Genomic DNA, 11535 nt, shown 5'->3' on the forward strand with positions numbered 1-11535 from the left:
AATCCTGTTGATAACGGGAGTTCTTCTACTCCCGTTAGGCTGATCTAACCTTCCCTGGTGATTGTCTGAATCTGGTAGGTTATCTTGAGATGATTTCGGGGCTTAGCGTCCCCGCGGCCCGGTCTTCGACTAGGCCTCCTTTTTGTTACACAACCCCAGGAAGCAGCCCGTAGCAGCTGTCTTAACTCCCAGGTACCTATTTACTGCTAGATAAATAGAGGCATCAAGGCGAAAGAAACTTCCCATTTTTTTCCGCCTCCACCGGGGATCGAACACGGAGCCTTAGGACTACGAATCCCGAGCGCTGTCCACTCAGCTGTCAGGCCTTTAGTAAAGGATCTCTGCAGACTTTTCAGCTCTGCAGTCTGGCTCGTTGTTCAAGGGGAAAATGAGACCATCCAGCAATATCAAAATGACTAACACACACGTTTGGGGGCCCAGTGGCTGGGCGGACAGCACGCTGGACGCGTGATCCTGTGGTCCCGGGTTCGATTCCCGGCGCCGGCGAGAAACAATAGGCAGAGTTTTTTTTCACCCTGATGCCCCTGTTACCTAGCGGTTAATAGGTACCTGGGAGTTAGTCAGCGGTCACGGGCTGTTTCTTGGGGGGAGGGGGGGGGGGTGTTTGTGTGTGGGGAAAAAAAGTAGTAGTAACAGTTGATTGACAGTTGAGAGGCGGGCCGAAAGAGCAGAGCTCAACTCCCGCAAATACAACTAGGTGAATACAACTAGGTGAATACAACTAGGGGAATACAACTAGGTGAATACAACTAGGGGAACACAACTAGGTGAATACAACTAGGTGAATACAACTAGGGGAATACAACTAGGTGAATACAACTAGGTGAATACAACTAGGTGAACACAACTAGGTGAATACAACTAGGTGAATACAACTAGGTGAATACAACTAGGTGAATACAACTAGGGGAATACAACTAGGTGAATACACATCGCATTCACCGGAACGTGGAAGTTACCAAACAATAATAATAATTTCGTCAGTATTTAAAACCGAATTATAAATTTAAAACTAAATTATAATTTCGTCAGTATTGCGCATGCGCACGTGGACTTGTTTGTGTTCCAGTTAAAAAAACAAACAAACTGCCTCCTTACTATGGCAATATAAGTCAATTGCGAGATCAAAATTAAATATTTATTATATCGTTAACGAAATCTTTCGCAATAGATTAACTTCTCACTAAATATGATTTTGATCACTGTGTCAGAAATTTTAAAGCTGGCATCTGTTGAGAGGCCGTGAGTGACACCTGTTGGCGTTACCTGTTGGTGTTTACCTGTTGGTGTTTACCTGTTGGCGTTATCTGTTGGTGTTATCTGTTGGTGTTACCTGTTGGTGTTACGTGTTGGCGTTACCTGTTGGTGTTACCTGTTGGCGTTATCTGTTGGTGTTATCTGTTGGTGTTTACCTGTTGGCGTTATCTGTTGGTGTTATCTGTTGGTGTTACCTGTTGGTGTTACCTGTTGGCGTTATCTGTTGGCGTTATCTGTTGGTGTTACCTGTTGGCGTTACCTGTTGGCGTTACCTGTTGTTGTTACCTGTTGGTGTTACCTGTTGGCGTTACCTGTTGGCGTTACCTGTTGGCGTTACCTGTTGGTACAAACAAATTTACAAAATTTGTTTGTAAATTTCGCATTATTCCTCATTTAATTAAAAATGTGTTCAAACAATCTCAATTATATACGCTATAGTTGAGTGAAATTTTGTTTATATAATATAATAATTCATTGTGTAGGGGGGCACAGGAAGCCAAAGTGTAGACAAGCTGACTAACTCACTTACTGCTAGGTGAACAGGTGTATTAGGTGAAAGGAAATGTGCCCAATCATTTCTGTCCCACCTAGTATTCGAACCCGAAATTCTCGGTTGTGCGTCGAGAATGAAGCCGAATGTACTACGGGGACCCTAGATGTAGTTTGAATGGTGATATATATTAGGAAATATAGTGCAGTATGAATGACAACGGTATGCGCAAACAGTAGTATTGGCAACAGTAGTAGTTAACAGTAATAGCATATACCCTAACGTCAATTAATAAAGACTATAAATTGTTGTTTATAATTACTCAGTAATAGAAATAAAATTAATATCACAAAAAGCACTGACAATGCTAATAATTGATTTAGAAATAATATTGCCACTCTCTCTCCATACACCAAACTAGTGAAGATCAGAACTGTAACAATTGTACACAATTGAGGAAGACTATTGTATAATCACTCACATCATAACACAACCCGCTAATTGGTCAACAACCCGGTACCCAATTACTATTGGGTGAATAGAGACTAACAGTTAAGGATTGACGTTTATTCCTTCCTCCTCGTTTACGTTCCAACTTAACAAGCACGACACGGTAATTAGTCGAGCTTAAATTTAGGTAAATATATAGATAGGTCAATCAAAGCAACTCTGATAAGCTCTCACGTCTATCCTATAATTTATTGATAGAACATTCCTCTATAACCATTTAGGTGAATTCTTAAATTAACAAGTTAATGGTTCATTGATAATGATATCCTACGTAGACCACCGTCACAAAGATAGTATATTATTTCACACACAGATATCACAATAGTGTGATATATCCATTCATTCTAGTATAGGCATTCAGGTATATTATTTTCACTGTGCAATATAATGCTTGGTAAAGTAGTTTTTAACTTCTTCACTAAAGCCTTCTGTCTCAATATTTACTGTTACAATTGCGCAGTTTGACTAAATTTGAGGGTTTCAACAGGTGCAGATTGTATATCTAAATGCCATATATGTATTTCCTCATATATGCCTATTCTCTGTATTATTTGGATTTAGTGGCCTATAGTTCATTGCAAATTGTAAATGTATTCACCTAGAATACACCTAGTGTGTGTGTGTGTGTGTGTGTGTGTGTGTGTGTGTGTGTACTCACCTAATTGTGCTTGCGGGGGTTGAGCTCTGGCTCTTTGGTCCCGCCTCTCAACCGTCAATCAACTGGTGTACAGATTCCTGAGCCTACTGAGCTCTATCATATCTACATTTGAAACTGTGTATGGAGTCAGCCTCCACCACATCACTTCCTAGTGCATTAAATGGTGCACTAGTGCATTGTGTGTGTGTGTGTGTGTGTGTGTGTGTGTGTGTGTGTGTGTGTGTGTGTGTGTGTGTGTGTGTGTGTGTGTACTCACCTAGTTGTACTCACCTAGTTGTGTTTGCGGGGGTTGAGCTCTGGCTCTTTGGTCCCGCCTCTCAACCGTCAATCAACAGGTGTACAGATTCCTGAGCCTATCGGGCTCTGTCATATCTACACTTGAAACTGTGTATGGAGTGAGCCTCCACCACATCACCCCCTAATGCATTCCATTTGTCAACCACTCTGACACTAAAAAAGTTCTTTCTAATATCTCTGTGGCTCATTTGGGCACTCAGTTTCCACCTGTGTCCCCTTGTGCGTGTTCCCCTTGTGTTAAATAGACTGTCTTTATCTACCCTATCAATCCCCTTCAGAATCTTGAATGTGGTGATCATGTCCCCCCTAACTCTTCTGTCTTCCAGCGAAGTGAGGTTTAATTCCCGTAGTCTCTCCTCGTAGCTCATACCTCTCAGCTCGGGTACTAGTCTGGTGGCAAACCTATGAACCTTTTCCAGTTTAGTCTTATCCTTGACTAGATATGGACTCCATGCTGGGGCTGCATACTCCAGGATTGGCCTGACATATGTGGTATACAAAGTTCTGAATGATTCTTTACATTAATGTGTGTGTGTGTGTGTGTGTGTGTATGTATGTGTGTGTGTGTGTGTGTGTGTGTGTGTGTGTGTGTGTGTGTGTGTGCGGTGCCTCTTTTTTAATGTTTAATCCTCAATTATACATTTTCCTCCTCACAGATCGCAAACTCTTATTTATAACCATTAATTTAGTCTGTAAATAGTTCCCTTGTTTCAATATTAACCCATATTTTCATGAGGGTAATAGTTCAGCCTCTGTCAGCCACTTATGCTTCCTCACTAGATTTATCGGGTATACCAAAATTTCCTCGACACCATTCTTAAAGACGTGTGTTTGAAATGCAATAATTCTGAATTGCTTTAAATGGTACATACAGCTCTTAAGAATTACATGTTACTAATGACTAGCAATTCCCAAGAAGTAAAAATTAATGAATTGGTAACAATAATATAGAAATATACCCTACATCCCAAAGGAGATATAATGCACAAATATGATAAAAAAGTGCTAAGCCAGCATGATTAGATAACACATGGAAGAGGCACGAGGACAGGATAGGATGAAAAGGAGGGAAGGGACGATGCCCAACCACTTTGACACTTATACGAAGGCATTCCTCCAGTTTGACATGTTGTTTGCCCCTTGTCAAGCTTATTACGCTTGACCAGTGGTGTCACCAAGCTTAGGTCACCACGTTCACGCCATCGGGTGAGGTCACGGTATTAATATTGACAGAAGGGGTCAGAGCTGGAAGAGGTCACACCTAGAAGAGGTCACAGCTGGAAGGGGTCACAGCCACATATATCCGGTCATACCCGCAGTAGTATATCATAACCTCCTCCCATCCCATCCTCTCCCATCCCTTCATCTCCCATCCCATCATCACACCTCCCATCACACCTTCTCCCCCCTCCCAATCCTCTCCCTCACCCTCGTGTCTACAACACTGTCAGAGAGGGCTTTGAGTCTCCCAAGTTTGTTTATATCCCCAACTAGCCGGATGCCAAAGATGCCGCCGGCAACGGGCCTCTGTTTAAGCTCTCATGTCTTGCTGGCTCCTTCCTCTCTCTCTCTCTCTCCTTATAAACAGTAGTGACGAGGGGCTCATATATATGAAGTTCTTATTACCTAACAAAACCCCCGAATCAATACACTGTTGTACAGTGTACAATACAGTTGTACAGATCTGTTTCTAATCTTACAGAGGAATTCGTACCAGGAGAAAGCTTAATGACGACAGTGATTTAATAGAGAAGCTGGTCCTTCTTAATTAAATTTCCCCAAGAACATGCGTTAACAAACGTCAGTGGCTAAATTTAACGAATAAAAACGCATCTAATGTTAGTGAAACGCATTTCTGGACTCACGAGAAATTAAATGAGGATTTCTACACAAAATATATATATATATATATATATATAGATGTACCCAGGAGCAGCTTGCCTCTAATTCAAAATCAAAACTAGCGTGACGCATTAGAGCTCGGAGGTAGGATGTAGGGGTGTATAATTTATGGGTTTATCTCATTAGGGGGATATATGGGGATATATGGGGATATAGGTGACGATATATGGGGCCCGGAGCACGACCTTTATCGCCTCTCATCTTAGTTAGAGAACCGCCCAACCTGTTCCATCTCTTGTTTACTGCCTCCCAGCACCTGCTAGGATGCTGGGAACGACCTGGTGAACATCAGGTCGTTCCCAGCATTCTAGCAGATGTTCTTCAGGTTGTTCCTTGCGTCCTAGCAGGAGAACTTCTGCTAAGATGCAGGGAACGACCTGGAGAACATCTGCTAGGATGTTGGGAACGACCTGGAGAACGTCTGCTAGGATGCTGGGAACGACCTGAAGAACATCTGCTAGGATGCTAGGAACGACCTGGAGAACATCTGCTAGGATGCTAGGAACGACCTGGAGAACATCTGCTAGGATGCTAGGAACGACCTGGAGAACGTCTGCTAGGATGCTGGGAACGACCTGAAGAACATCTGCTAGGATGTTGGGAACGACCTGGAGAACATCTGCTAGGATGTTGGGAACGACCTGGAGAACATCTGCTAGGATGCTAGGAACGACCTGGAGAACATCTGCTAGGATGCTAGGAACGACCTGGAGAACATCTGCTAGGATGCTAGGAACGACCTGGAGAACATCTGCTAGGAAGTTGGGAACGACCTGAAGAACATCTGCTAGGATGCTGGGAACGACCTGAAGAACATCTGCTAGGATGCTGGGTGCTACTTGAAGAACATCTGCTAGGATGCTGGGAACGACCTGAAGAACATCTGCTAGGAACGACCTGGAGAACATCTGCTAGGATGCTAGGAACGACCTGGAGAACATCTGCTAGGATGCTAGGAACGACCTGGAGAACATCTGCTAGGATGCTGGGAGCTACTTGAAGAACTTCTGCTAGGATCTTATGGGTCTTCAAACAGATGTGGAAGACAGCTCCTGACATCAAATTAAGGCACTACATAAAAACCCTAAGTAATCTGCCACTGGTATTCGCAGTGTGATCAACTTGACTGTCCCTACTCAGGATGATGGACACGGTAGCCCACTCCAAGACCTTGATGAGATCCGGTGTAGTTAGTGAATACCAATGTGACGCTGGAGACTGTGCTCTGCGTACGACATGAGTACACTCAACAGGTGATTGATAACAGCCTTAATAAAGAGTATATAATGTACACTGTGACGTACATACGTGCGCCATACATAGTACATATATGTGTACACATATGTACACCGTGGGGCCTGACGGCTGAGTGAACAGCGCTCGGTATTCGTAGTCCTAAGGTTTCGGGTTCATTCCCCGGCGTAGGCGGAAACAAATGGGCAGTTTCTTTCACTCTGATGTTCACCTAGCAGTAAATAGGTACTTAGGCGTTAGACAGCTGCTATGGGCTGCTTTCTGGGGGGGTGTAAAAAAAAGGAGGCCAAGTTGAGGACCGGGCCGTGGGGACGCTAAGCCCCGAAATAATCTCAAGATAACCTCAAGAAGAAGATAACCGTAAGTGTACCCTAGTTTAGCATTGTTATCCCCTGGGTTTACTTTAGTTTCCGGTTAATAAGCTATTGAGAAAGGGGGTAGAAATAGTCTAAGCTACTCTATCCCTTTGAGATGTATTTCTTTCTTGTCTCAATAAACATACTTGAACTTGAAGCTATTGAGAAGGCCATATAATAACCTTTCATAGAAAGTTCACCAGTTGGTAAACAACTCAAATTGAAAAATGTTATTCATAAACAGTTAGTTTACGAAAGTTTACGTGAAAATTACAGTACATTAATTACATAAAAGAAACACTAATAACACCATAGCAAATAGACATTGTCAGAATCAGAAATTTTATTCCTAGCAACTTGTACAGATCAATATAATTGTTGCTGGCTTAAACAAGTGTAAATAGCAATGTAAAGGTGGTTTAGTGTTCAATAAACCCTTGAACTGTATGTTTAACACTTCTCTTACCTTGTCCATGGAGGACAGAAGAAAATGTATATATGCTGGTTAGCATTGTAAATGTGTGGCCACGTCTGTGGTAGAAAATAATAAACAAAAAATGTAAATCAAGCACCGAACCAGTCAAGCAAACACCATCTACCAAACCCTAACATCTTGGAGATAAATCTAGACGATATTTTGAGAACTACATCAAATACAACTCAACATCGGTTGTACACACACAGTTTCAACATTACCATTATTTGATAGGTCCCCCCCCCCCTATGAGAGAATAGTGTCCAATCTACCCCCCACTCATCCCCTCCCTCTGTTGGGTAGTCTAATCCGATTACACATACGCTTGTCGCAGAGGATTAGAGAGAGAGATTATCTTTGATGCACTCGCCAATTGAGTAACCCCTCCGTCACCATATTGTCCTGCTGTATTTTGATCTAAACCTTTCTTCATATGTTACTTCCACAGCCTTTATCAGCAATGCTGTGTCTCAGTGTGGGTTTGGAAATGGGGATCGTTCATGAGTGGAATGGGCTGCCAGCTTGCGTTATTGAGACACAGTTTAACAGGTTTCAATAATTGACTGGACATGGATATATATATAGGTGAGTGGGGGAAGTGGATTTAAACGCAACCCAGTTAGTATGTGCCAACAGACCTGATTTGACACTCCCTAATTTCCACGTTCTTATTTGGTTATATTTGGTATGAATATTTTGGGTAAATGGTTCTTTGAAGAAGAGATGTTGAAGAAATGTTTAGGCAAATATTTGAAGTGTTTCAACATCCAACAAGTGTTTCAACATCCCTTGAGTGGTAGGTTCAGATACTACACAAGTTGGAGAATGTCTAAAATGAATTGTAATAATGCTATCGGATATTTCCGTATATAACTAGTGGAGGTGATGGCATGGTGAAATTATTCAACTGTATGGTGTCCAGAGTGAAGCTGAAAGTCGAGTGTCATACCTGAAGCACTCAAGGAGGTCAGGTAGGCTTTGCTTCACCAGAACATGACATGAGAGCAAGAGGCTTAGAAAGGTGACAAAGCTTATCTCTTCATTACATACAGAGATCACACTAACGTGATAAGGCTGCAGTGTCTGGGAAGCTCCCGGACGCAGGTTCGAATCCCCGTCACGGCCCTTGTGGATTTGCTTATCTCTTCCTTCCACGTCATGGGAAGCCCAATTGTGTTCACGTCCTTCATCTCTCTCTATCTCCTTCCAGAGCGTGGCGAGGACCCGCAGGATCTCGTATTCCCTTATGATGGTTCAAAACTAAAGTGTTCATAAGGGTGACGCTGAGGAATGAGACTCGCATCACTATATGACAGCAAGATGGCGTGTACCATCACCCACTTGAAAAATGTTGACAGCATTTTCTTGAGCATTGTCTGTCAAACCGACCGTCAACCGACTGTCAAACTGTCATTGCAGCCGACTGTCAAACTGTCATTGCAGCCGACTGTCAAACTTTCTTAATTTGGTGATGGTGTGAGATACACACCTTAAGACGCATGATACCTATAGGTGTCTAGTGAGAAGGAAGAAGGGAATGGAACTATCAGGAGAAAGCGCCAAGCCATTACGAGTATATAGCACTTGGAAGGGATCAGGATAAGGATTTGGGATGGGACGGTGGGGGAATGGAATGGTGCTTATCCACTTGGACGGTCGGGGATTGAACGCCGACCTGCATGAAGCGAGACCGTCCAGCCCAAATGGTTGTCGAAGAAGTCGCGAAAATCAGCGTATTTTTTTTTTTTGTGTGTGTGGGAGGGGGGGGGGGAGAGGAGGAGGGGAAAATTTTAATGAAATCGTCCAGGAGATAAGATAAGAATCGATAAGGAGATAAGGACATGGGTGATGTCCTTCAAGAGGACATCAATTCTGATGTCCTCTTGATGATCAGTACTCAAAGACGACAATACTGATCTTACTAAATATATACATTTTTTTATTTATTTAATGAATGAAAAATAGCAAGTGGATAATCCTATTGGATGGTGATTTAATTTAACACTCATCAGTGTAAGAATATTTGAATCATTGGTTCAGTATTATTCGACGAATTTATAAATGAGCGAATAAATGAGATAAAAACCAGCTTCAAAAAGCTTGAAGCACCGCATGTCTCCTAAACAGCTTGAAAACCTTAACCGTAATCCCAGCTGGGATTACGGTTAAGGTTTAAGGTTTAAGATTTAAGGATTAAGGTTAAGGTATAGCTTAATCAGTACCTTCCTCTCTGTGATCTTAAGAGACTATAAGGTCATGCCGCGTTGCAGCCTCGGGTCTATGCCAAGACCACGACGTGGCAGACCACGAAAAAGTTGATTTCAGTTGCAGACGATGAGTCACAATAACGTGGCTGAAGTATGTTGACCAGACCACACACTAGAAGGTGAAGGGACGACGACGACGTTCCGGTCCGTCCTGGACCATTCTCAAGTCGTTTTTTTATTGGACCAAAACGTCGTCGTTCCTTCACTTTCTAGTGTGTGGTCTGGTCAACATAGATATACATTGTTTAGCCTTCTTCACCCCCGTAATACCCTAAAAATATATAATACAAGAAAGCATCAAGACAGAAGAGGGAGATAATGCAATTTAAGTTATTACTAAGCAGGACAAATTGACTTCCAAAGATGCCGCCACAGCCAGAGGTCTGCACGACACAACACCCACCCAGGGATCCGAGTGACAAGAATGGTCTTCAAGACCATGTCACCAGCACACAGTCATAAATGTTTCATGAATCAGTGGTTTATACCAGTCCGTCCTTCTCCCCCCAGCTCAACAGCCAAGTTTCAGTGGTATTTACACCTCAGAGCATCCAACTAAACCCATCCCCCTACCCACATGCCCACGTCCTGTGCCCCGAGGAGAAGAGATAGTAGAATGAGACTCGATTCTGTTCGTAATTCCCAGCCCACTCACGACCTAACCTCACCATTTGCACGTTATCACAGTGTCGTAACAAGTGTATTGACGTTAAATAACTGTTGAATGTTGTGTTTGCTGGGTTCCCTTCGGCGCCGTCACTGAACAATCAGCTGAAAATCAACTGAAATCAAGTTGATTGTTGACCAGACCACACACTGGAAGGAGAAGGGACGACGACGTTTCGGTCCGTCCTGGACCATTCTCAAGTCGATTGTCCATTCACAATTGACTTGAGAATGGTTCAGGACGGACCGAAACGTCGTCGTCCCTTCATTTTCTAGTGTGTGGTCTGGTCAACATACTTTAGCCACGTTATTGTGACTCATCGCTTGCAAAGAATATCTATGTTCTTAATAACTATCTATTAACTTCTTCGTGCCACAAGGAGACAGACATTTCCGAAGGAGAGATTCCACACTTCTTTGACAGATTTCTGGAGAGGCATTCACAAAATGCGCGTCTGGGATGATCCCGGACGTAGGTTCGAACCCTCATTACAGCCCTTGTGTTTTTGTTCAGTAGGGGTTTGTGATTCAAGAACTGTTTCAGTTCTAGCTAAAGTTAGAAGTGGTTTTTTCACCTGATTTCATGTCTCAAGTGGTTGTGTTGTTGGGTATATATTTTTCTTTAGTCTAACATTTCATATTTTTGTAGATTTCATTTATAGTACGTAAAGGTACTATACTCTTTTATTCGCTTACTTTTTTTATTGAATAACTAATGAAAATGGTTCGTTGTTTGTACTGAAACGTATTTACTGAACTTGTTCTGTTGGGTTTACAAAACTTATATTATCATTGTTAAACTTGTGTCATTATTAAATTTTTGTTATCATAACAAAAACTTAGTAATAACAAAAAATTTAGTAATCATTTTTCAATTTTTGCTATAATTTTCCAGTGGCCTCGATAATTATATGCTACTTTATCTAATATAATTTTAAGATACGCAAGTACAAGCCGCCGGCTTCCTGTCCTCGTCGAAGCCACTAGTGTCAGTGGCTCTCGGGTAAATTCAGGTACATGGTTAAAAGAAAGGTTTAATCGATCACTGGCTACACACACATTTTTAGTGAGAAAAACAAGGATTCCTATTTTATATTATTTAATCCCACAAATATAAATCCTGAAAGCCTTATTTGAGGATAATATATTATAGATAATATAGATAATATATAAAGGAACTGTTACTAATGCAGTCCCACTGCATTAGTGAAGTCTAGCTCCTGGTCCCCCGCCAACCAACACCTCTTCTTCATGTTGCAGTAATTTACAGTGCAAATTACCGGTGTTAAAAGCTGTAGCTGAAATTTACAGTGTAGCTGTAAATTTCAAGTCTTGAAATCATTTCTAGCCTGTTGAAAATCCTTTCAACAGGATAGAAATTA

Source organism: Procambarus clarkii, chromosome 8, assembly GCF_040958095.1.
Source record: "Procambarus clarkii isolate CNS0578487 chromosome 8, FALCON_Pclarkii_2.0, whole genome shotgun sequence".
NCBI lineage: Eukaryota > Metazoa > Arthropoda > Malacostraca > Decapoda > Cambaridae > Procambarus > Procambarus clarkii.